General features: G+C 47.8%; 1 pseudogene across 1 annotated transcript; it reads left to right on the top strand.

The window, feature by feature from the left end:
* Positions 1–13,476: 13,476 nt before the first annotated feature.
* LOC308564930 (m7GpppN-mRNA hydrolase pseudogene) lies at positions 13,477–16,998 on the top strand (annotated as a pseudogene). The gene is made up of 2 exons: positions 13,477–13,727; positions 16,319–16,998. The product of its transcript is annotated as a m7GpppN-mRNA hydrolase pseudogene (transcript).
* The last annotated feature ends 10,010 nt before the right edge of the window (positions 16,999–27,008 follow it).

Here is a 27,008-nt window from a genome sequence, read left to right as displayed (position 1 = left end):
ATATAGGTCGTCTGGATATTTGAATCTAAACTATCCCAGCTTAGAACCTTGGGGGATTCAGGTGTTTAGTGGCAATGCAGCGTCTTCGCATTCGGTATGGGGTAGAGCCTGGATCTTGGTGACTCCTTCTCTAGCGAATTAAGCCCACAGTCTACTCCCAACCATGTGGCCATGGGGAGGTCACTTAACTTCCCTGTGCCTCTGTTTTCTCTTTGGGTAACTAGGGTAAGGATTGTTGCCGCTCCGAAGAAAAAGAGAAGAAAGGGGAGTTAGCGAGGACATAGCATTCTGGAAGTGTGTAGTGTCACTTTTTACATTTTCTCTCCTGGCCCGAATTACCTTATGAAACGCTTTTAGAGTATGAGTCTCTGTGGCAAGCACTCATCCAGCAGGTATTTAGTGATCATCTACTGTGGGCCAGGCACTCACCTAGATACTAGGGATACATGAATCTCATCTCTCCTTTGATGCCAAGAGCAGTGGGGAGCCCCTGAAGAATCTATAATCTGAGACTCCTCCTGGGCAGCACTTTTTTCCAGCCAGAGAGAGACAGACACACAGACAGACAGAAGTTCTGGGACCCTCCCATCTTTTGGTCTATGAGAGTGCCCGTTTCACTGGATCTTCACACACGGTGGGTATTATCTTCTACTCGTTGCCACTTTGCTAGGAAAATATGTATGAAAGCACAGAGCAAGGTCCTTCCCCTCAGGAAGCTCACGTTGTAGCAGGGAAAACAGTGAAATAGTGATTGTGATAAAATGTTGTGCGTTGTGAGGTGGGCGGTGTTCAGTCTCCTCCAGGTGGCCATGAACAGTGTCCTGGAAGGTATGACAGTTCAGCTTCCATTGGAGGGTGCGTAGGCTTATCCCAGGGAGAGGGTGGGGAACTGTTCCCAGCCGAGGGGAGGAGAGGAGCACAGGCCTCGAGGCAGGAGAGGAGCTGAAAGGCATCTAGGCTCCGGGGCTGCAGTTAGTCCTTCAGCTGCCTGTAAACTGCAGCGGGACCCCCCTGCCCTGTCAGGGATCCACGGACTCTGAAGTTATGGCCTTTGGTGTAGGACCTTGTGGTTTCCTACCGAATATGTCAGTCAAAAGCAATTGGAAATTGGGTGGCAATGCCCACCTGCTGTTGCTTCATTAAACATTTTGTTTTGAATTTTAGATTCACATGGAAGTTGCAACATTAGTACAGAGAGTTCTTGCCCCCCTCAGTGATATCATTCTACACAAACAGAGCACAGGTCAAAACAAAAAGTTGCCATTGCTGCAGTCCTTTTAACTAAGCTACAAACTTTGTTTGGATGCCACCAGTCTTCACATATATTTATTTTTTGTTGCTATATCAGTGTTTGAAATGTTAATACATGTACCATTTCACATAAGCAACACACTCAGGATGAAGAAATGTTTGAAAGGAACACATCACCTTAGGTCCCATTTATTGTCATAACTTGCTCCCAACCCTCCCTGCTGTATATTTTTTAGGAGTTTTAATTGCCTTTTTTTCGAATGAGAGGAAAGGAGAGGGAGAGAGAGAGAAACTTAGATGTGAGAGAGAAACGCTGAGCAGCAGCCTCCTGCACACCCTTTACCGGGATTGAGCTGGCATCCGAGCAGGTGCCCTGACCGGGAATTGAACCCCCACATTTCAGTGCCCAGGATGACACCCAGCTAACTGAGCTGCACTGGCCAGGACCCTCCCTGCTCTTTTAAAGGCAGCACTTACAAGGTCTATGTTCAGGGACCTTGATCTTTGGGAGGGAGAGGGAATGGTGGAGTGGAAAGTGTCTTGAAGTATGATCCTCATGTCTCACAGCAAAGTAGAATCACAGGGATGTTGCAGCCAGTTAGTGAGAACTTCCGGGGGTCAGAGTCTGTGCTCTTGCTGCACATGCAGGTCAACATTTGAGGCTCCCAACAGCCTGGGCAGATGCTTCGGTCATTCTTCCCATTCTGTCCTGATGCTCAGAGAGGGTGGTCACCGCCCAGGGACACACAGGGATGGAGGGAGTGCCGAGGTGGGCTCCCAGTCAGCCTGCCTGACTCCAGAGCTGTTGTCTTCCACCCTGGGCTGTAGGATGGGAAGAGCCTCGCCACCTGGGGCAGCCCATGCCTGCATCCACCGCTGTGTGGCTTCCAGCAAGTCACGGACCCTCTCTGGGCCTGAGGTCCCTCAGGAGGTCAGAACAAGGTCCTTTCCACCTCTGAAATTCTGTTTACTCTCTAGACTGCTTGAGGTTTGCAAAGACTTAGAAAGCACTACATGGCAACTCACTCAAAACCCAAAACCCATCCCTGCCCAGGGGCACACAGGGATGGAGGGGGTGGCTGATCACCATCGGATGCTGGTCACCATCCAAACTTGCAGGTTTTTTCTCTTGCTAATAAATACCGTGAAAGGAAGCTGTCCTAATGGACCCTGTGGATGGCCCCATCCTTCCGTCTTTGTTGAGTAAGTGGTCCGGGGCTATGAGGCTCACGGGGCATCTCCTAAGGGACTCTCTCTCAATTCCCTCCAGTCTTTCCCATCCATACTTACCTGTTCTCTGTGTCTTGCACCCAGGGTCTTGTGCTGGCTTCTCTTTAGCAACACGCGGGGGCATCCAGCTGTCTGAAGGGGGGGAGGGACAGTGAAATGGGTGGCACATCTGGTGGCACATGGGAGGGTGAACTTTGTGTGAGTAAAGATTGCCAGCCCCGCCTGCTTTGCAGGCGCCCTGTGCACAGAAATACACCGAGATGGGGACTGCAGATTCCTCCTGCCCGATCCCTCCGCTGATCAGTGAGTCCAGAGGCACCGCAGTCACAGTTTCCACCGGCAGCAGGACTCACCCACCAAGTGCACAGCCCTATGTGTGAGTGCAGGGGGTAGTGGGACCCTGTGGGGAGTTCTTGCCTTGATGTGGGGCGGGGAATGGAGTCAGGCCTTGAAGGTCACTCCAAGCCTCACCATCTACCTCCTCTCACATCTCTAGATCTAGAAGAGGCTTTCCAGTGGCAACATGGGTGTCCACCCCTTTGGCAGTGTGTCCCCAGTCTTCATGGGCCCTGCCTGGACCGTAGTTCCTGTGGGTTGTTTTTTGCTGGTGGTGGCCAAAAGCAGTCGGTGGGTGCAAACCAGATGGAACACCACCCTCCCCATATTGGGCTTGAAGCAGCAGCCCCCCGTTAATGTCTGGGCTCCCTCACCTCTTTGGCTGTGCGCTGGCCACCTCTGCCATATTGTCATTTGAGTCTTGGTCCCAATGGAGATGGAAGCGAAACACAAATAGATGCCTTTGTGCTGTTCAGCCTCCACTGTGCAGGATGCAGCTTGGAGTTCTGTAGGCTCAGTTGGGAAGGGATCCCCAGGGTGGGAGGGCCTGGAGGCAGACGCATGCTTGCCACACCTGGGTGCAACTCATCAACCCTTCCCTGAGATTGGCTGAGAACTGGGGCCATCTTTCTCGAACAGTTTACAGGGGTTTGCTGGCCTTTCTTGGCAGCTCATTGGTGAGTCTGCTTGGGGAGGAGTAGTGTAACAAACCAGTTTTGTTGGCCCCCAAAATCTCAATCTGAAGGCAGCATTCTACTCTGTCATTGGATGGAGGCTGACCTTGTCAGCTACTGAGCTGTGATGACAAGTGGTGCTCAGTGCACAACTCCTTCCCCATTTGGAGCCCAAGGGGAGAGGACAGGATTACCAGTCACCCTTGCAGATGCATGGCATAGGGGCAAATATGCACCCTTCTTAATTTCCTACACCAGGGCTTGTCAAACTAAGGTCTGTAGGCTAAACCCAGGTCATTCTGTACAGCCCAAGAGCCAAGAATGGTTCTTACTTTTTTGAGTAACTGGGAGAAAAAATCAAAAGAAGGTTATTTTGTGAGAGGTGACAATGATATGAAACTGACATTTCAGTTCCCATAAAGTTTAATTAGAACACACTCATGCTCATTTGTTTCCATTTTGCTTATGGCCATTTTTGCACTCTGATAGCAGAGTGGAGCGGTTAAATAGCAACCAAATGGCTCAGGAAAGCAAAGACATTTTCTGTGTGGCTGTTTACAGGAAATATTTACTGAGCCTTGTCCTAGAGAAGAGAAAATGAATTTTTTCACTTTTCTGGAACGACCATGAGGCCAGGAAGTGAACTATAGAAATTGTAATGCATATGATATTGTTCTGTGTGTCCTGCAGCATTGAAGTTGCTGCGGTTTTCATGGAGCTGGAAAAGACAACAGGAATGGAAACTGTAAGTGCTGTGTCCTAGGAGCAGTTGATCAGGAATCACCAGTGTCCAGGAGTTAGGTCAGTCATGCTTTCTTGGTTCTCAAATGTTGCTGCTATGTCAAAATTGTTTTTGAAATAGAGACTCAAAGGTTGTATCATCAGGGGGTTTTAATCCGTAGGTTAGGGGTGGGATCCAGGCTTACGGCTTTTTAATAAGCCTCCACATGATTCTCAAGGGTCTCCAACCTGTGTGAGACCTGAGTGGTGGAGCAGTTCTATGGGTCAGGATCACGGACAGCGCAGGTGTCCTCAGTAGTGGGGGACTCCCCTGGGTCCTTGCCCTTGGGTGCCCTCCCTCCTCAGATGAGTGAGGCTTCCTCCAGGTCACCAACAGAGACTCGCTCAGCCAGAGAGTCCATTGCTGGGGACTGAGGCCGTCAGCCTTCCCCGAAGCCCCTGGTGGCCTCCCCTTCGTTCACGTCAGCCTCTTGTGAGGACAGCAGAATGGCATGGTGAGGCCTGGCCTCTTGCTCTGAAATTGACCCTCTGTTCTTGGCTCTGCTCTTTCTCTCCTTGTTCTCTTCTCTCTTCACTGTCGTTAGCTGTGTGTATTTCCTGGGGGCCCAAAATCTTGGTGCTGGCTTTCATTGGATCAGGTGGGCTCAAGGACTTGGTTCAGACAATGATTGGAACCACTGTTTCCTAATGTGACACTCAGGGGCAGACCTATCTCTGTGCTGGTCTAAGGGTGAGCTGCTTGCTTTGGGGTGAGGTTTCTGTGACCAATATAAGCTCTCCCTCTGCCCCTTCTACCCATCATAGTGCCCCAGGACCTCATGGATGTCATTATGTGCAACCTGCCATCCCTGGGGAAACCCAGTCCATGCAAATCCTCTTGCTTATCCTCTTCACAGAGTGGTTCGCTGATGGTGGCTCAACCATGAGAGGTATGAGGGGCTTGACCTGTGGATGGAGGGAATGGAAGGACTTACCAAAGATTTGGAGATGCCCATTGCTTGCTTTGTACTGACCTCAGAGGCTATAGGATCATCCAAGTTTAGGCTGAATCCTACCTTTTGAAGTCCGAGCTGTTAGAGCTTCCTTACATGTGTCAGTCAGGATGATCAAGCTATGTCACAGTAACAAACAGCCCTGAAAATCTCAGTTGCTATTACAGCAAAGGTTGATTTGCCATGCATACCATGTGCCTGTTATGGATCAGTTGGGGACTCTGCTTTCTCCACATTAAAGGGTTCTGATGATGGATCCACCACCATCTTAAATATTGCCAGTTACAGTTACAGAGGGAAAGGTAGCTTGGAGGGCCTCGAACCAACAATTAAATGCTCCAGCCCAAGTGAGGCACCTGTCATTTCCACTCACAACTCACTGGCCCCATCCACAAGGGGCCAGGAAGTGCAGTCCTCTCATGCTCCTAGAAGGCAGAAACCAGAAATATTACTTGATGACAACCACCCATGCCTCAGTTTGCTTCTCCAGCCAAGGGGACACTAATGCTTACTTTGTATAGCTATTGTAAGGACAAATCAAATAATGGTTTAAAGTGGCTAACAAGTGGTACCTTGATTTTATAAGGTTAAAACTCTTTCCTTGCAGCACATAGAGCTTTGGTGTCTTTGGAACTACCTAGCCCATTCATGAGTATGGTCCTGTTTCCCACTGCCCTGGCCTAGCCTGGCCTGTGAGAATAGAATCCTTTTTCCTTGCTGGGCCTCTGTCCCAATGGATGGTCTAATCTTCAGGCATCAGAGCATGAGGAGTGGGGGCTGGATTCCAGTTTTCGGAGTCTTCTAAGCCCTGTGGACCAAAAACATGATCACCTGAGCAGATTCTCAGTTCCTCATTCCAAACCCACTGAGGCAGAATCTGCCTTTAAAAAGACCCCAAGACCATGTGTGTACTTTCAAGTCTGAGAGGCAGTGATATAACTGGAGAGTGTCACATTTTAAATGGCATCAGACTCACCTGGGGGAGGTAGCAAAACCTACTGGTACCTAGACTGCTTCCTAGAGGTCGTGATTAAGCAGGTCTGTGCAGGGCCTAGGAAGCCACGCAGTGGAGAAATTCCAGTGATTATGGATCACTGAAACTGCCTTTCTGACCTACTCCCCTCTCTCATTGTATCTCCTTACACGCCTCTAGTGACAGGGAGCTCGCCACCTTGCACATAGTCAGGTACACTGTGGAAGACCTGTCAGTGAGATGCTGTCCTCATGCAATTTGAGCAAGTCTGAGCCTCACCAACTTGAGGATAGAAAGAAGGTGAGTTTAAAGTTTAATGTCTCCATGTATAACTGGAGGCCTTCGGGCATGCCTCCTCCACAGTCTCCCTGGATTTTCCTGGCTGTCCCCCAATGTCTTGGGGATAATTATGCAGATATTGCTTTACTCTGTTGTTTGGAAGAACACACAGCATTCCCTTCAGCAGTCCTTGTTGATTCCAACAGTGCCGGGGCCTCATTCCTCTCTCTTCTCTCAGCCAACAGAGCCCCACACAATTTCCATGCAAGGAGAATCTCTGAGCCATCACTACTTTGTAATCAGCCAGGCTCTAAATCCCAGTTTGGTTCAGTTTGGTTTCAGCTGGGTCACTTTAGAAGTCAGAATTCTCTATGAAAGTGTCTGAAACTGAGTTCAAATTAGTTCAAGTAAAACAGAAAATCTGCTGACAGAAATGAGATGTCCATAGGTGCTGGAGCCTAAGGTGTGGCTGGATCCAGAGGCTCAAAACAGGAATCTCTGTTTCTTGAGCTCCCTCTGCTTGCCACTATGATGGTTTCATTCTCAGGCTGATCCTTCTATGTATGCAGCAGCAAAAAATGGACCCAGCTACCACTGTCCCATATCCCATTGGCTTAGGAATTCAATCAGGGAAAAGAGTGTGTGTTTCCCAGTTGTTTCAACAAAAGTCCCAGGGCTGATTCTCATTGGCCCAGGTTGGATCACAGGACAGCCTCTAATCCAATCACTATGACTCCAGTGTGAGTCCCATATGGGGTAGATTCAATACCACCTAAACTATAGGGACAGAGTTGGGGTGGAGGTGACTCCCAAGGTTATTGCAGAAGGGGCAGTTTTGCTGTGTAGGTGGAAACAATACTCCCGCAGTCCCCTTGACCAGCTGGCTTTAATCTGCAACTAGAGATAATGAGTTGTGCTTTCTCCAGGAAACCTGGGATGTGTGTTGATCTACTCTAAGTGTCTCTGTTTTTTCCACCTACAAGGCACCCCTGAAGCTTCTCTGTGAGAATGTGAAGTACCAGATCCTTTCTGGAGCCTCCTATGGGTGTGCATATTGGCCTTATTTGCTATCATGTTCTTCAGGCAGGATTCATTCAGTGCCTACTCCATGCCAGCAATTCCAGAGAAAGGAGCCTGGCTCTGGAGCTTGGGACTAGTTGTGCAGTTGTCTAGTTTAGGTGAAGTTACATTAACTTTATGAGTCTCAGTGTCCTCATGTACAGATTGGGAATAAATTGTCTTTTTTGGTCCTAAGAGAGGGTAGTGCACGATGGGGTTCCTTGGTGGCAGGGCTTTGTTTAATCAGCGCAGCATTCCCAGTGCCCACCTTAGAGGGTTTGTTTTCAAGACTGAAGGAGAAGCATGTGTAGTGAGGACCCTGGAACCCAGCATTGCATGTCATTGGCTCTCAATAAATGTCAGTTCCCTTCTGCTGAGGGCAGTAGCAGAAGAAAAAGGTGTCTTGGTCAATCCCTTGCCAAGAAATTAAAAATTAAATTCACAATACAAGTACCCTGATTATTTCCCTTTTACAGATGAGGAAACTAAGGCAGAGAGGGATAAATTGACTGTCCCAAGGTCACACAGCTAATAATCAACAGAGCTGGGAGTCAAACCCAGGCCTGCCTGACTGCAGAGGCTCAGTTTTTTCCACTCTGCTATATCAAATCTTAGAAGGTTTTATTTCCCCAGCCTTTCAGCCTGGATGGGGAAGATAAAACGTGTGTATTTTCAAGATTCTAGAAAAGTGTTAAACCATCCTGCATGGGCCTGTGAAATAGCACAGCAGGTCCTACCCCTGAGTGCCTGGAGATCAAGGTTATTGCTTGTTCTGTTACCACCCATCCCCAGTGCCTAATGCAGGGCTCCATGGAGCAGGCATTGGGTATTCATGGAACCCAAATGAAGAGCTTCCTGGAGGAAGGGGAGGGGTTGAGATGGGTCTCGAGTGATGTCATCACAGGATGTGGCTCAGTCCCTATGGTGGTTGATAGCCCAGGTTCTGGAGCCACGCAGTTGGGGTTCAAATTCCAACTCCACACTTCTTAGCACTGTGACCTGGACAAGTGATGAAACCAGTTTGTACCTCAGTTTCTCCACCTATAAAATGGGGATAAGAGTACATACTTCATAGACTTGGGGTGGGCACTCAATGAGTCAGGTTATGTAAGCTCCTGAACAGCTCCTTGGCACATGGATGAGCTGTGTAAGTGCTCACCATTATACAAGCAGCAGCCACTCAGACTCTAAGACTAGAGGCAGGATGTAAACTATGCTTTTAATTTTGGAATGTGAATTTCAGAGGTGAGAGGAAACAGGATCCCAGTGCCCTTCAGAGTAGCCTTCCAGCAGCCTTTTGCACTTTACACACACGCACCGACACACTCACAGACAGGACCTGCCGGTCCCCCTGCTTGACGGACTGTAACTGCAGAGCCTTTGCCTCAAAAAGGAATTTAAAAAAAGAAAGCAGAGAAAATCTACTCCACAATAGAACAAACCATTGTTAAAGTCATCCTAGTGTGCCCCCAAATTACTAGTGTAAGCAGAACCAGCTGTAATTGTTCATTGTGGATTTATTTGCTTTAAAACAATTTTCTTAGAACTTACTCAAGATGAAAAACTCTAAGATAATATTCCCAAATAAGCACAATGTATGAAACGGACTGAAAATTATTAGAAATAGAAGTTTAGTGTCCACTGGCCTTTTCTTCATTTTCCTTTCTGTAACAAAATAGGGCCCACACTAGACACGACCTGCAGGTTGTTTCCCTTTACAATACACATCGAACAGCTTTTTGGGTAGGTTCGCATAGACGCATGTCTCACCCTTTTTACTCTGTGTGGTTCCCATGTAGGGGTGCACTGTTCCCCACTGCTGGGGTGTGGAAGGGCTCCCCGGGTTTTTCCCTTTCATACTATTTTACTGTGGATACTGGGTTCATATGGCTTTGCTCCCTCCTGCCAGGATCTCTAAGGGCTAAGTCTGAAAAGCAGAACTGCTGGGTCACAGTCTACCCCTGGCTTTCTGTGGACCAAACCCTTTGCTCTCCCCTGTCCCCCCACCGCAGAGTTACAGGAGCAGGAGCCCTGAGGAGCAGGAGCTGCTGTGCCTCATCCTCTATGGGCATCCAGCCTGGGGTGTGCAGGGCCATGTGGCCCTTCCTGCTGGGCGCTACCAGTTCGGGATGACAGAAATAGAAAGAAAGGACGTTGGTTACCCCTGAGGGCAGAGGGTCTTTGTCAAAAAAATGAGCCAAGTACTGTGGGCTGGGAGAGCTCTGGTACCATGTTGGACAAGGCGGGGCGGGAGATACGGGGAGGCCAGGAAGCTCGAGGGGGGCGCTGTGCAATAGTAATACAGCACAAGGCACAGCTGTCTGTTTAAATGTGATTTCTACAATTTTGAGATCATTGTAGATTCACATGCAGAGAGATGTCGAGTATCCTTTCCCCAATTTCCCCCAAGGGAACATCTTGCAGAACCACAGTATAACATCACAACCAGGGCACTGACTGGGTGCAGTGTGCCAATCTTGTTTAGACTTCTGGAGTTACTTGTCCTCGTGTGTGTGTGCGTGTGTGTGTGTGTGTGTGTGTGCGTGTGTGTGTGTGTGTGTGTGCGTGTGCGTGTGTGTGTGTGTGTGTGTGTTTGGTTCTGTACAAGTTTATCGCACATGTAGGTTTGTGTGTCACCAGCACAGCAACATAGTGAACGTTTCTGGCGCTGTGAGGGCCTTCGTGGCTCCCACTCACCCCGTCCCTACCCCCTGGAAACTGATGCAGTCCCCATGTCTATAATTTTGTCACGTCAGGAATGTTGTATCAGTGGAATCAGAGAGTATGTAACCTCGGGGATTCACTTTTTCCCCTCAGCGTAATTCTCTGGCGCTCCGTCCAAGCCGTGTGGGTGTCAGTGGTCGGTCGCTCTCCCGGCTGAGAGGGCTCCGTGCCTGGGTGCCGCACAGTGTGCTCACCTCCCCCTGTCGCTGGGCCGGGGCGCTGTTTCCAGGGCTTCAGGCTCTTACAAATAAAGGTGCGGTGAGCATGTGTGTACAGGTTTTTGTGTGAACTTAAGTTGTCATTTCTGTGGGATAAATGCTCAAGAGTGTACTTGCTTGGTCATCTGGTTAGTTTAATGAGAAACATAAATGCTTGCTTTTGCGTGCTTAGTTTCATAGGAAACTGCCAAGCGTTTGCAGTAGCTGTAGGGTTTCATATTCGCACCAGCAATATATGAGTGGGCGCCACCTGCATCCTCACCAGGGCTGGGTGTTGTCACCAGTGTCAACGCCCTGGTTGTGATATTGTCCTACAGTTCTGTTGAACACAGGTTAAAATTTTTGATGAGATTCAATTTATCAATTTTTCCTCTATGGATTGTTTTTGGGGTCAAGCCTAAGAATTATTTTGCCCTAGATCTTGAAGATTTTCTCCTATTTTTTTTTCAAAAATTTTAATGGTTTTACTTTTTCCATTTAAGTCTGTGACCCATTTGAGTTCATTGCTGTATACAATGTGCTATTTAGGTTGAGGTTCAGCTCTTGCCTATGGACGTCTGGTTCCTCCAGCACCATTTGCTGAAAGGCTCTCCTTCCTCCAGTGAATCGCTTTTGCATCTTTGTGAAAACCAATGGGGCACGTGAGTGTGGGCCTATTTCTGGATTCTCTGCTCTGTTGCATTGATATATACTACACTGTAGTTAGTAATCTTCAGCTAATACCACACTGTAATTTTAAATGGTTTAGGAGTTTAAAATAAACAAGAAACAGATACCATTAATATTTTACACTTATTCTTTTGAAATAAGTGTAAGCTCACAAGAAGTTACAACAAGATTATAGATGTGCTTTGTCTCCTTAACCCAGCTTCCCCCAGTGGAAACTAGAACTGTAGTGAGTTATGAAACCAGGACGTTGACATCAGCATAATAGCACTGACTAGATTACAGACTCTACTAGGATCTGCACCAGTTTTTGCATCTGCTCGTGTGTGTCTGCACTTGTGTGTCATTTCATCAGTGACATTAATTTTCATAATATACTTTATTTAACCCAGTATATCCAATAGGATACCATTTCAGCATATATTCTATAGAAAAGTTGTTAATGAGGAATTCTAGATTCTTTTATTCGTACTAAGTTTTCAAATCCTCATGGTATTTTATACTTCATATCTGTGTCCCATCTGTGCTATTTACCTAATATTTGTATTTAAAACTGGACTCACTTAAAATGTATATAACTCACTTAAGAAGTGATTTTATACCCGTGTTGTCAATATGACTTGCCCTAAATAATAGGAAACAATAAGAATGAGTAGAATATGAAAACATGATATATTCCATCTACATAGGTGCAGTAGCCTGTCTGAGGCCTGCTCTGTCTTCAAGGGGAGATTATAAAGTGTTAAGGAGACTGCTGTCCTCCTGATCAGAGATGTCAAGGGAGAGTTGAGAATGGAAACTTTCCCACAGTGCGGTTCCATAGGTTGAGGCGGTGCCAGTGAACGGTCATCTTGGTGCCAGCCTGAGGCCCCTCCACACTTCACCCCCTGCCAGCGGGTCCTGGGCAGACAGTAACTGAGAAGCCCGTCGTGCCGGGCCCTGTGCTCAGGCCTGGGGACCCGAAGCTGCCTTAGATGAAGTCCTTGCCAGGTGAGAGGGGTTGTGCAGTCAGATGGAAGCAAACCCAGGGCCTGTGTGATCACCCAGAAGGCACCTGTGCCGGGCAGAATGCCACCCGAATTGTTTAAAGGAATTGCCTTCCAGGCAAGGAGGGTGAGGAAGGGCCTCTAGGAAGAGGGGACAGAGGAGCAGATCCCTAGAGGAGGCTGTTGCGTGATGTGGGGTGTGTGCGGGTGTGCTTGTGTGGGGAGGGGTGGAAGGGCGAGATGGAGGTGGGTGGCAGGAACATCAAAATGGGTGAGGGGCAGCAGTGAGAGGTGGGCTGCAGCGGAAACAAGGGGTAAGGCTGCTGAGTGGTAGATGGCGGGAGGGGCCAGGCTGGGACAAGCAGGCCCCGGAAGGAGGCTGAGGGGTCGTCAGGTGCAGGGCCATGGAGGCCTAGCCCAGGACGGCGGTGGGAATGGGGAGGTGGGTTTGGGCGAGTCTTCAGGAGGTTGATGGGAAGGAGCCACTCGGGAGAGGCCCTCGGGCAGGGCAGACCCAGAACCTCTCTGCTAAAGCCCTGAATAGCTAAAGGATCCCCCCAACTGGGCAGGGGACAGTCTCCCTGCCCCCTGACCTCCCGTCCTTCCCCTCCACGTCCTTCCATCAGCTTTCTGCTCTGTCTGTGCCCAGAGGTCTGGCCGACCCAGAACCTGGGTCACCTGGGCTGTGCAGCACAGAACTCGAAGGCCCTGCTCTCTGGTGAAACCCCACGAGGGAAGGGGGTGAAATCTGCGCTCTCCTCTGAGGCCACTGCTGTAAGGGAAGGACGTGGGCGGCTTTGCTCAGGTGTGTGACCTCAGCACCCAGCCCCATGCTGGGCATGTGGGAGGCCCTCGGTACTTCCAGCGGCCAGTGGCTGGAGGCATGAGTGGCCCGCCTGCCCAGAAGCTGAGCTGGGTGCCTAGCACGTGGAAGGTGCTCCTCAAATTAAATGAGGCCGGGGAGCAGGAGGGTAATAAAGATGGAAGAAGCAGTCTTCTCTCTTCAGTGTGCCCAGGTCTCAGTGTACTGCCTGGCTCAGAGGAGGGGCTCAACAAATATTTGAATATGTGCAGGAGGGAGGGAAGGAAGGGAGGGAGGGGGAAAGGAAGGATGGGTTGGAAGAAAGAAGTAGCCTTGCTCACTTTTGTTTATTCCCAGAGCCGAGCCCCTGCCTGGCGCATAGTAGGTGCTCGGTTTATGTATGTTGGATGTTACTCTATGGATGTTCAATGGGTGTTTCCAGGGCTCAGGGTCCCAGGTCAGAGCCACCCTTGTTCCCGTGGGACTGGCTCTCTCCAGGGGTCCCGGCGTTTCCGGTGACCGTGCACCATGTGCCCGGCAGGTGGATGCGCAGGTTCAGCCTGCTGCACGCAGACCCGGCAGAACGGCTGGGCCGTGAGGCAGTCGTGCAGCAGAGGCGGCGGGAGCCCCGCAGCGCTGCCCTGGCTGAATGCTCCTCAGGGCCAGCCTGGCGGTCACCTGCACCTAATGACGCCCGGGCCTCCACCATCAGCATCAAGGTGATGGGCAGCTTATCTCAGGGAGCGGGGAGGGGCGTGAAGGCCAGGATCCACCCCATCCGGGTGCGGCAGGCATGGTGAGGGATGGGTGCCTGGGCCCTCGGGACAGAGTGTCACCCTAGCTATTGGGTGGACGGTGACTGGAGTCTGACCTGAGTTTGAACTCCAGCCCCACCACTTCCCAGCTCTGGGGCCTCAGGCAAGCACCCATAGTTGTGGGCCTCACTTTCCATATCTATCAAATGGGAATAATGGTTTAGAGGGGAGGTTTGTGTGCAGCTTAAACAGATAGTGTGTACAGAGCCCCTAGTACAGTGCTAGACTTTCATTTATTCACCAAATGCTACTGAGTGCCTGTTATGTGCCAGGTACCATCAGGAATGTCCTGGAAGGTCAGGAATACTTCAGTGACCAAGTCAGACACTTCTGTTCTCAGAGCCTCCCCAGTTCATCGGCCCAAAGCAGGAGGGAGTTCTCTTCACTACTGATGTATCAGCCATCAAGGGCCACACGACTACTGCATAGCAGGCTACCCCCGAAGGTCAGTGAGTTCCTACAACACACATTTCCTTTACTTGTGAGTCTGTGGGTCAGCAGGGCAGTTGTGCTCTGAAGGTCAACTGAAAGTTTTGTTGACCTTCTCGGGCCTCGCAGCTGCCTGGGTGACTTCACTCTGCTGCACAAGTCATCCTCCAGCAGGCCAACCTGGGCATGTTATCATAGGGAACACAGACCACAGAGACACACAAGCTCTCTTTAAGTCTGTGCCCTGGGGATTTTGCTAACACCCCATGGGCCAACGCAGGTGACATGGCCTAGCCTAGCTTCAGAGTAGGCAGGAAAATCATTGAGCCCATTTTGCAAACTGTGTATCATGTACCCCAAGGCCCATGCACAAGAGGGCTCCCCAGATGGCAATTATTTTCTGGTTGTGACCTTAGTGTCCCTGGCTTCTCAACCTAACAGCTGGATGAGGTAGGAAATATTTCACCTTCTCCCCCCATTTCACAGAAGAATACTCTGACTTTCAGAGAGTTGAAGTGTCTTGCCTAAGGTCACACAGCAAGGGAGCAGCAGAATTGGGATTTGATCTCGGGTATGTGGCAATTTCATATAGCTGTGGTATGAGCTCTTTTTGTTCCTCCTGGGAAAATTTTATTTGCTCATTTCTGGCATAAGGATGATTTTCTCAGTGTCGCTGGAGAAGAGCATGGCCCTGTCCTGTATTTGGGTGGTGTGTGGCCACCTGGTCATGGGCAGGAGGCTGGCCAGGACTGAAATGAGGATGACAGTCACTCAGCCCCAGCCCAGCTGGCACTGTCCACTGCGGTACACAGAGGAGGCTCCACAGGCTTCCTTGGCGAATGGGGAGGCCAGGCTGACAGGGAAAACCAGCAGGCCCACGGCGGTGGTGGCAGCTGGAAACAGCAAGAAGGAAAGTCAGAGTGTTGGTCAGGGGGCTTTGGGCTACCCTTTCATCCCAGGACTCCCTCACTCATCCACCCGCCTGTCTACCTGCCTGTCCATCCACTCATCCATCTATCCACTCATTCACTTATATATCAACTTATCTATCCTTTGAAAATTTTGTTCATTAATGTATAGTTGGTATTCAGTATTATATTAATTTCAAGTGTACAACATTGTGACTTGTCATTTGTATACCTTACAATGGTATCACCGCAATACATCTATCACCATTCAAAATTAATATTGTAACAACTCATCCTTCCTCTTATCCACCCACCACTGAACTGCCCTTGCACACATTGGCCCATCTCCTCCTCCCCCCATTCAACCATATTCTAATCCACTCAAGGTCTCCATCCCTCTATCTGCCTGTCCAGTCATTCATCCATCTATCTACCTGCCCACTTAACCACCTGTGCCCCCACCCATCTATTCACATACCCATCCGTCCATCCATCCATCCATCCATCCATCCATCCATCCATCCATCCATCCATCCATCCATTCATCCATCCATCTATCCATGCATCTCTCCCTTCTCCTTTCCCATGGCCACCCCAACATTGTCGCTGCCATTGTCTAATTGAACACTAGGTAAGGATGATGAAGACCCAGACAGAGTGAGCAAGAAAGCATTTGGAATTTATTTCCTTTCCTCTCTGTCATGTTTTCTCTTTCCTACCCATAAGTTCCTCTTTGTAACTCATCCCCAGCCCCTCATTTTATGACTCTCACCCTGAAGGACCTGGTCTCATCCAGGCTCTTGAGCTCCAGGGATCATCGATGGTTACAGTATCTCCCCGAGCTCTCCACTTTCACCCTCTTAGCCCCTCCCTGGCTCCTAATCCCTGTACCCCATCCGCACTATTGAATCACGTTGAGCAAGCCTGGGCAGGGAGCTGGCCTGGGAGTCGGAAGGGCTGGGCCTACCCTGCTGCAGGGGCCCTGTTATGTCTGATTCTGCCCTGGGATCCCTCACATGAGTGGCTCTGGTCATTAAGGCTTGTTCCCTTCCTTCCATCCGTCAGGAAATTCTCAAGGAGACACTTCACGCTCCAGAGCAGAGGAAGCAATTTCGGCAGAAGAAGGGGAAGAGCTAACACAAAGTTGGTGTGCTTGAGGGAACCTGCTCTCTGGTAAGCCAGGGGCTCCGTGCCGTACCCTTGGTCCTCGACAGCATCCTGCACAATCTCTGAAGCCGATTTATTTTGCACAGCCCCAGCACACAATGCTATTTCATTGTTTTTTCAGATTGAACCTGCCCATTGGTTTTACTTGGATTCCTACATGCAGGACGCACCAGGGTTCCCTCGGTGTGGGATCAGAGACTTTGCTAGAGTTGTCTTGAGTCACTGTTCACTTTTGCTGCCTCACGGAGAGGATGTCGAAGACGTTTGGGATGACTGGATGGAATATGAAATGGGATATCAACATATGGTGCGATTATTCTTGACGAGACACTTGAACATGTACTGCTGTTTCAAGGATACCTAGCGAAATCCAGCTGGGCATTTCTAGAGGAAAAGTAAATAAAGAAGCTCCTCCTGGTGGGACTGCTAGAGTGGTCTTTTAAGACACCGGTTTTGATAGCAGATATTGTAGTTGTAGCGATGATTACATTGCACTGCAAAGCCATGACCAGCTTGCTTGTCTGAACATCATTCCAGGAATTCCGAAGACATAACATGTGACCTGAAAACCAGAAGAGAGATTCGGAACATTGTGTGGTTCTCCACAGAGACATTGCCCTGTCACGGAAATGAAATGACCCCCAAATCCAAACTTGGTTTGGCTCCTCACAACTTTTTGATGGCTGATCCTATTGTTGGACCTGTAAGGGACTGGCTTTCTCCAAGCTTTGGAGATGGCTCAGACTGACAGTGGGTTTTCTCCAGCTCACCACCTAAACCTTTACAGTGGAAAAATGGAGTCAAAGCAAATCCCAGCACAGTCGGCAGTTATTTCCCAAAGGTTCTTCTGGTGCCCAGTGGGTAAAGCACAGCCAAACACTGCAGCAACGTCACATAATACTTCTTCTGAAATGTCTGATATTTTAAAAGCAAAGAATCAAAGTGTGAGGGGAAATGGCAGAAAGCAGTGTCAAGAAGAGAACAAATGGGTCCATAGCCCGTAAGCCAGCCAAACAGTGGAATCCCTTGATGAAATATGTATAAAAACAAGCTTCATCCATGAAAGCTTCAGGATAATTTTGCAACAGATGCTGCACGTGACTTACCTGCCTCTGGGGAAGGCCAGGTGCCAGAACCTGCCGAGGGACAGTCTGGGGCATGTGATGGACACTGCAAGTTCCCCTTTCCATCCAGAGCCTCTGTGAGTGTCAGGTTTGACCATGACTCTGTAACGAAAATCCTGGCCCTTTGAAATCATCAGGTGTTCTGCGGGAGCCCCAAGCACAGAGGTCAAATGCATTTGAAGGGGGGTCTCTCTGCGCCTTACCTTTCTCAGGTGTTTTAAAGAACTGCAGGGAGGCAAGGAGGTTTCTGAAGATATTGCTCTCTGTACAGAGTAATATCCATGAGTTTAAACTGAAAACGCAGTTACAAGCTTTTCTACAGATGCATCGTTTTAGTGTTTGGCTAATAAATTTACGTTGCTTTTTTTAAGGTGTTTTGTTCTCTGATTGTGGTTTATATTCTTTCAAGAAAAATGTTTTTATTGATTTTTTCAGAGAGAGAAGAAGGAAGAGTGAAAGAGAGAGAAAAGCATCGATGTGAGAGAGAAACATCCGTTGTTTGCCTCCCGCACGCCCCCCAACTGGGGACTGAACCCACAACCTTGGTGTGTTGCCTGACTGGGAATCAAACTGCCCACCTTTCAGTGCCCGGGACGGTGCTCAGCCCACTGAGCCACACTGGCCCGGGCTTATTTTATAATCTGATCAAGAAAATAGTATTTGAGTTATGAAGCAGTCAATCTCCCCATTTCAGTGATTGCAAGAGTGTCTCTTATACTGCAATTAGAAAGGGAAGTTAAAGCACACAGTTATGAAGTGAACCCAGAGCTGAAATGTCACCGAGGTCAAGATGGCAGGTCCCCTGCCTTGGTGGCATTGGCACCTTCCTTGGCTTCTCAGCACTGAGGCTCCCCGACCCTGCTCTGCCTGGAGCTGGGCTGACAGGTTTGACTTAGAGCCAGCATCCGCCAGGCAACGCTCACGTTCAAGACGAACCCTTAGCCCTTCACGAAGGGACACGGTCCTCGCCTGCAGAGGGACTGAGTCCGGGTGGCAGTTGCTGCTCTAATTTGGCGTGTGCTGGATGCAGTCACCGCTCCCACGAGCCTGCTGGAGAGACGGCAGCAGAGAGCAGAGGCCGGGCCCAGGGCTGCCCTGGCCGTGTCCTCGCCCCCCGGCCACCAGCCCTTCCGTGTGCACTGACTCTGCCGTGTGAATTCTTCTACAGCACTGTTGTGTAAATACGCAGGAAAGCTGAGGCCATTAGGTTTTAGGCTGCAGCTCAGGGTGGGTCTGGGGACCCTGGTGTCGTGTTTGGTTCCGTCGCAGCAGCAGCAGAGACCGAGCTGCTTTCATCAGCCTGCCGAGGCCCCTGGGGGCCGGGCGGCAGCAGAGGGTGGGAAGCTGCCCCGAGTTCAAGTGAAGCGTCTCCCTGGGGGGGTCAGAGCATGACAGTCACAGGCACAAGGCTCCCAGGAATGTGCTTGGCTCCTTCAGGATTCTTAAGTCCACGTCAGGATGGCAGTGCCCACTCTCAGGAGAATTTCAGCTGTAATAGGGGACAGTCACCAGGGCGTTAGGGGGACTCCAGTGTCTGGGCGGCTTCTGACCTCAGCGAAGATATTTCTTTGTGGGGGTGGGGAGCGTGAGCATATGCGTGCAGGCGCATCTGTTGTGTAGGTTTCAAAAAGCACCTTTTTACACGCGGTATCCACAAAATACACCTCTGTCAAAATCTTATTGTGGAAATCTTTATTCTGTACAGACAGCCTATTTCATAGGAGTTCTAGGTAACTCCTTGGGACTATCAAAGGAAATGCTATTGTAAGAAATTCACTGTATTATTTTTCTTCAGTTTTTAAAAGACTTGATTATAAAGGACAAATTCTATTTATTAATAAAAGTGTCACTCCCTTGATGCTAAGCAGGAGAACTCACAATTACAGCATTGTGTTTAGAATTAAGTTATTCACAATCTTGCATCTTGAAATGCGACTAAATTGTGAACCCTTCTGTGACTATATATATATATATATATATATATATATATATATAATTTTTCATTTAAAATTTACGTTCAGTATTATTCTGTAGCAGTTTCAGCTGCACAGCAAAGTGGTTAAAAATCATGTACTTGACAGAGTGCCCCCCACGCCTCCCTAATTCAAGTACCCCCTGGCCCCGCACATATTCATCTTTGCATCACTGACTATATTCCCTGTGCTATGATCTATAGCTCTGTGGCTGTTCTGTAGCTACCAATTCGTCCTGTTTAATCCCTTCACCTTTTTCAACCGGGTCACAACCCCCCTTCCTTCTGACACCTGACAGTCTGTTCTGTGTATCTAAGAGTCTGTTTCCATTTTGTTTGTTCATTTTGTTGATTAGATTCCACATATAAGTGAAATCATATGGTATTTGTCTTTCTGTGTCTGAGTTATTGAACTGAGCATAATGTTCTCTAGGTCTATCAGTGCTGTTGCAAAAGCTAAGCTCTTTCTATTTATTATTTTATTTTATTTTACTTTATTTTATTTTTAAAATTTCATTATTGTTTAAAATATTACAGATGTCCCTTTTTCTCCCCAATGACCCGTTAAACCCCGTTCCTTCCCCATCCCCAGTTCCTCTCCCCACCATTGTCCCTGTCCTTGGGTTGGGTACATATGCACATAAATTCTTTGGTTACTCTCTCCCCCCCACTCCTCCTCCCCCTTCCATTCCTCTGACATTCCTCAGTCTCACCTATGCTTCCATGTCATTGAATCTATTCTGTTCATCAGTTTATTAAGTTCTTTAGATTCCATGTATAATGAGATCATGTGATATTTGCCTTTCCCTGCCTGGCTTATTTCACTTAGCATAATATTCTCCAGGTCCATCCATACTGTCCCAAAGGGTACAAGATTCTTCTTCTTTACAGCTACATAATATTCCATGGTGTAAATGTCCCACAGCTTTTTTATCCACTCATCTACTGATGGACAATTGGGCTATTTCCAAATCAGCTAAGATCTTTTTAAAAAAGTGCACTACATGATTGTGCTCAGAAGCTCTTACTGTTCCTTCCAGAAGCACAGCTGCTTTCCCTGGTCTCCTTGAGGTCTATGTAGAGTTGGTCTGAGAATTCTAGACTTCTGTTCCTTAGCAAGGGGTGAAAACTTCGATTGCCTGACAGGTAAATAATTTTCCCTTGTTTACTGTCATCTGGAAACCATTTAATTTTTAGTAATTTTGTGTGTGGTTTCTTTTCTAAGTGAGTCCTGTACCATGGTCAGTCTTCCAGGTTCCTAGAGCTGGAGTTTTCAGCTCTCAATACTGTAGCAAGAGAGACTCGAGTTAGTTATCAGAAGCGTGTCTTCTAAGGGTGTTGAGCCTTCTCAAGGACCGACAATCATCTCTTCAGTTTGGCCGATTCGACAGTAGCTCAGTATAGATGATGTTGTGCTGCTTTACTCAGTGCCCGAGGAACAAAATGTTGTTGGGATGGGGTTTTGGTAACTTGAGGCCTTTAGCTATCTTGACAGTTTGAGATAAAGTCTATGTGAGTTAAAGTCTATGTGGGTGATGTGACTCGAGTGTGCAGAGCCCACGGAAGGTGGGTGTGGGGGCCATCCGCGCATCTGCAATGCTCATTCCCTCGGACCCGTGCATGCGTTTCTCAGGGTCCAGATTTCCCTGAGAAAGGCCAGGCGTAGCCTTAGAGCCGGACTTCTCCTTTGAGAAATTTCAGATGGTTTGGAGAAATCGACGGACAAGGAGTGTGCCGAATATGCAGTGATGCACTTGTGTGTGCTGCAGGCCAAGGTGAGAAGAGCAGTTGTCTTGGTTTCATTATATTTATGTCTTTGCGAGAGAAAGTGGTCTTTGAATTTACTTTTTAAATGTTCTTATGTTCCACCTGTCTGATCTGTGGGGTCCAGGCAAGGATACCTGCTGCCACTGGGCCATGCACCCATGACCAGCAGGCACGCCGAGGGGGGCGCCCGCAGTGGGGGGACACCCTGTGCACAGCAGGCTGCCCTGCGGGGGCCCTGGAGGTCAGGACGGAGGCACAGGGGTCGGGGCAACTGCAGAGCGGCCCCTTAAACCCCAGCTGCCTGAGAAATCCCAGGGTTCCAGTAGAATGTATCTTTCTCTTCGGCAGAAATTAACAATTAAATGAGAAATTCATAAAATTTATTGGAAAAAGAGAAGATATGTTTGTGAGCTTGGTTTTGTGGCACAGGCAGTCCCTGCCCAATACAAGTTTCTAATTGTGCCCCTTGGCACTGCGGGGTCTTGTGGGAGTCAGGGTTCCCCCTGAGTAGAGCGAGGAGGAAAGGCTTTTTAAAAAGCAATGTTTTATAATCTGTCTCCATAATCTCTTGCCTTTGTTACTGACATAACCTCGTAAGGGGTCATATTCTACCCCCGCCTTGTGCTCCTTCAGTTTCTTCTGCACACTACGCCATGATGAGCTCTCAAAAGCACAACTCTGATCCCCTGAGGCCCCTCTTTAACCCGTCAGTGTCTACGCATAGCCTCTGGGATTTTATCACTAAGGGTCTCTATAGGAAACAACTTATTCCAGATGGTTCAGTGGAAGAGACTTCTAATGAAAGCACTGTTTGCAGATATACAGGAGGTTAAGGAAGCACACAAGGAATGGGGAGCCACCCAGGGGTGAGCCACAGGGGGAATTGTTTCCCCCCTAGAATGAGGGGACCTGAGAAGGAAGAGTTAGGGGCTCCCAGGGAGAGCTGGGGAGGGGCCAGTTCCCGGAGCCCACCCAGAGGGCACAACTGCCCTGGAGATGAGACGCCAGAGTCGCACCTGAGGAAGACCATTACTTTCCTCCCTGCTGCCCATCGATGACCCTCGGGAGCTCCCCATTATCCCACTTGTGTGGGAAACCAGCTGGCAAAGGCGTGGGTGACCCAGTGTGCAGGGCTCGGCTTGCTGGGGCGCAGGGCAGGGCAGAATAGAGAGAGAGTGGGCCTGGGCAGGGGTGGTGATGAGACTTGGCAACTGATGAAGGATCAGCACAGGGACTATTAAAAATAATATTTAGCTGGCTGAACAGTATTATTACGAGGACTCATGAGATGCTGGTGACAGTGCTTGTCACTGCATGGGCGCTGGGTGAGTTGGTGTCCTTTCTTGTTTATCACACCCACCCCGGGGAGAGAGTGAATGTTAGCTCAGTGTTTGCTCAGCTAGTTCTTGTGTTCTGTCCCTGCCACTTTGTTGTTGTTATTTTCTGTAGGAGAAACACAGAGATTTTTCACCTTCTCTCCCTTAGACTTCCCTGCCCCCCTCAAACAACTTTTCTTAGCAGGACTGGAAACCTACAATTTTATCCACTTCTTCCCATTCTTTTGATTTAAAATTTTTTTATTAAAAATATGTTTTTACTGATTTTAGAGAGAGATGAAGGGAGAGAGAGAGAGATAGAACAGCAATGATTGGAGTCATTGATCGGCTGCCTCCCTCAGGCCCCTTACTAGAGATCAAGCCCGCAACCCAGGCTTGTGCCCTGACTGGGATCCGGTGACCTCTTGGTTCATGAGTCGATGCTCAACCACTGTTTAAAAAATTCTTAATGGAAACTTTCAAACAAACATAAAAATAAAACAGTAAAATGAACGAACTTCCGTGTGTCTCTCAACCACTAATTGATAATTAAAAAATTATCAACAGCTTGTTTTCATTCATCCCCTCTACCCTTTTTCTTGCTAGCACATTTTAAACAAACCCCAGAAATCAGGACATTTTACTGTGGACCTCTTTAATGAAGAAATTTTATCTTTGACAAAACCACTGTGTCTTTGTCATTTTTGATAAAGACAAAGATCAATCTTTAACTGTATCTAAAGCTCAGTCCATGTTCAAATTTTCCCAATTGTCTTGAAATGTCATTTTTGGTTGGATGGTTCGCATCAGCTACCAAACAGTCCCCACATCTGTCATTCTTTTTAGTTAAAATTCTGGTCTGATTTGAGGGTAGAGTCTGCCCGGGAGGTAAGATGTGGCAACCACCTGGGTGTGGGGCATTTTGTGCCACCCTCAAGGCAATTATTCCCCTGATGTTTTCTTTACCATGCCCACAAGAGGCAGCTCCAACCGCCCCCCGAACTGTGGGCAGCCCTGCAGCCCCCCTAGTGGGTATGAGTTCCTTCTTGGGGTCTGGGAAAGAGACATTTGGGGTGAGTTATCTGTCAAGCATGAAAACTTGCAGTGCTGCCAATCCAGCTCAATTTACTTCAGACTTTTTATTCGCCGCCTTGTGGGGTAGGGCTGGGAGTGAAAAGGTGAAGAGGCATGAGGCCTAGGTGGGGGCTTGGGGCAGGTCCTCAGCCCTAATCCTACAGCCGTCTCTGTCTGGCTGTGAGGCTTTGCTTTTCTGTTGACCGATTGGTGGGCAGCTGGTTGTGTCCACTTGGTGGCTACTGTGATGGTGCTGCTGTGACACGGATGTGCAGGCTTTTGTGTGAGCTTCGGCGTCTTTAATTGCTCCTGGGCATATACCTAGGAGCGGAATTTCTGGGCCATATGGTGATTCTGTTTAACTTTATAAAGTGCTGCCGAACCATTTCCTCTTTTGCATTTGCACCAGCCCTGTGTGCAGGTTCCAGCTTCTCTGCATCACTGCCAACCTCGGTTGCTTTGGAAAGATATCTGTGCATCCCAGCGGGCATGAGGTGGCATCTCACTGGGGTTTTCATTCGCATTTTTCTGAGGACTGACAATTTTGAAGGAATCTTCATGTCCTTCTTGACAGTTTGTGTCTCTTCTTTGAACAATGTAGAAATCCTATTTCTATTTTAAAACTTGCTTATTTGACAATGTATTGTTGAGGTGTCGGTATCCGTTATATATTGCAGATAATAGGATTTGGCGGAGGTATCATTTGTGAATATTTTCTTCCATTCCATAGGCTGTATTATGCCATTCTCCATGGTGTTCTTTGAAGAACAAAAGATTTTAATTTTGATAAAGTCGTATTTATTTCTCCTGTTGTTGCTTGTTCTTCTGGTGTCATTATTAGAGTTCACAGGCCAATTCAAGATTAAAGATTCGTGTCCCTTTTCTTTCAGAGACTCTTATAGTTTAGCTTATGCGTTTAAGTCCAATCCATTTTTTATTTGGAATCTATTTTGTCTGATATTAGTACGGCCACTCCTGCTTTTTTTTTTGCTTAGTATTTATGTAGAATATCTTTTTTCATCTTTTCACTTTCAACTTGTTGTGTCTTTGGATTTCTGGGAGTGTCTTGTAGGCTGCATATAGTTGGATTGTGTTTTCATTCATTCTGCTAATCTCTGTCTTTTCACTGGAGAGTTTAATCCGTTTACATGGAAAGTACTTGCTGATTGAGAGGGGCTTCCTCCTGCACTGTACTGTTTGTTTTCCACATGCCCCATAGCTTTTTTGTTCCTCATTTCTCACATTCTTGTTTTCTCTAATGTTTAGCTAATCTTTTGCAGTGAAGTTTTTAAATTCCTTTCTCACTGCCTTTTGTATAGATTTCATACCTATTTTCTTTGTGGTTACCATGGGATTACCTTTAACATCCTAAAGTTATAATACTCTAACTTGATTTTATACAAGGGTAACTTCAATGATATCCAAGTTCACAAAGCTAATAGATCGCCCTATTATCTCAATGCAAAAAGACCTTCTTCAAGACATATTATAGTGAAATTGTCCAAAATCAAGGATAAATAAAGAATTCTAAAAGCAGCCAAGGGAAAAAAATTGTGACCTGCAAAGGAACCTCGATTGTGCTATCAGATTTCTCAACAGACAACCTATGAACCAAGAATGGGTGAAATGACAGATTCAAAGTGTTGAGAGAAAGAATTTGCCAGCCCAAAGTACTCCGTCCTGAAAGTGACCTTTCAAATATGAAAAAGAAATTAATATTTTCCTAGGCAAACAAAAGCTTAGGGAGTTCATCACGACTAGACCTGCCTTGCAAGAACTGCTGAAAGTGTTCTGGGGTAACTCCCAACAGACCCACCAGAGTTTGTGTTTGAATTTTGGAGCCTTTGTTATAATAGCTGAGCAGCAGCTAGAGTTGCAGCGTCTGACCCATGTAAGAGCCGAACTATAGCCCTGACCCTCGGTTCTTCTCTTAGTTTATGCTCAGTAACCACAAAGGCACTGGAGTAAAGGGGTTTCCAATAATTTGTCAGGCTGTCAGCTTTTGGTACAGGAAACAAGAGGGGACCTTTAGCAACACAAAAGGAACGATTTAAACACAATGTCTTACAATGAGTAATGGGGTTATGCTTGGCCAGAGTGTGACTGGTTTGTTCTTTCTATGGGAACTCAGGGGGGGTGGTGATTACTGGGCTGGCTTGTTGGGCCTTGTCCTGTACAGTAGGAATCTTGCTCTACCTTTACTGTTAGTTCCTTAGGTATATTCTTCTGGCCATTGTGGCCAGAACAAAAGGAGTTCTTCAACCTGAAATGAAAGGACACGAATCAGTGACCACACAACATATGAAAGTGTACAACCCACTGGTGAAGGTAAATATACAAGCAGAGCCCGAGCACGCTGTCAGAGGGCAGTGTGTTCACGACTTCCCCACAGCTCGGCCTACCTCGGAGGGCCTGCCGATTCGGGTCAGACCACCGACCGCAGCAAAGCCAGTGTCACCAAGCGGGTTCAGGGATTGTGTGGTTTCCCAGTGCATATAAAAGTGATGTGTACACTCTACTGTAATCTAGTAAGTGTGCAACTGCCTTATGTCTAAAAATACAATGTGGATACCTTAATTTAAAAACACGTGATTGCTAAAAATGACCCAGGCATTCAGTGATGTGGAATCTTTTCTGGGCGGAAGGTCTGGCCTCCGTGCCTTTGGCTGCTGACTGATCAGACTGGTAGTTGTGCAGGTCGGGGTGGCTGTGGCAATTTCTTAAAATCAGACAAGAGCAGTTGACTCTTTGTTTCAAGAGTGATTTCCCAGTAGCATATGATGCTGTTTTTAGCATTTTACCCACAGTAAACCTTTTAAAAGTGCAGCCAATCCTTTCAAACCCTGCCCCTGCTACATCAACTAACTTTATATCACATTGTAAATACTTTGTGCTCATTTCCAGTCTCCACAGCATCTTCCCCAGAAGAAGTTTACATTTTAAGAAGCCACTTTCTTTTCTCATCCACAGAAGCGACTTCTTGTTCATTGAAGTTTATCGTAGGATTGCAATAGTCCGCGCATATCTTGAGTCTCAACTCCTAACAAAAATGTTCTTATTTTATTTTCTACTTTCAGTAGTATTTCGTAGTTCTTTCAGATGTACAATTAGTGCTTAGACAACCCTGTACTTTACATAGTGTTCCCTGACTGTTTCTAGTACCCACCTGGCACCAGACAGAGTATGTGCAGTATTATTGACTGTATTCCCTAAGCTCACCTTACATCCCGGGCCTATTTTGCTACTAACAAATTGTATTTCTTAATCCCTTCACTGTTTCCCTGGGACCGCAAACTCCCCTCCCCTCTGGCAACCACCAGTTTGCTCTCTGTCTCATTTTATAGCCTTTGTTTGCATCATGTTTGTAATGTCCCCTTGGTTAAGGCAAGTCACAGGCCTGCTTCAAGTGATGGAGAAAAAGGCTCCACCTCTTGGTGGAAGGAACTGCAAGGTCAGCATTGCAGAAGGTGTGCACACTGAGGTGGGAAAGTTTGAGAGCATTGCT

Source organism: Miniopterus schreibersii, assembly GCF_964146895.1.
Source record: "Miniopterus schreibersii genome assembly, chromosome: 12".
NCBI classification, from domain to species: domain Eukaryota; kingdom Metazoa; phylum Chordata; class Mammalia; order Chiroptera; family Miniopteridae; genus Miniopterus; species Miniopterus schreibersii.
This window is presented reverse-complemented; position numbering and strand designations above follow the sequence as displayed.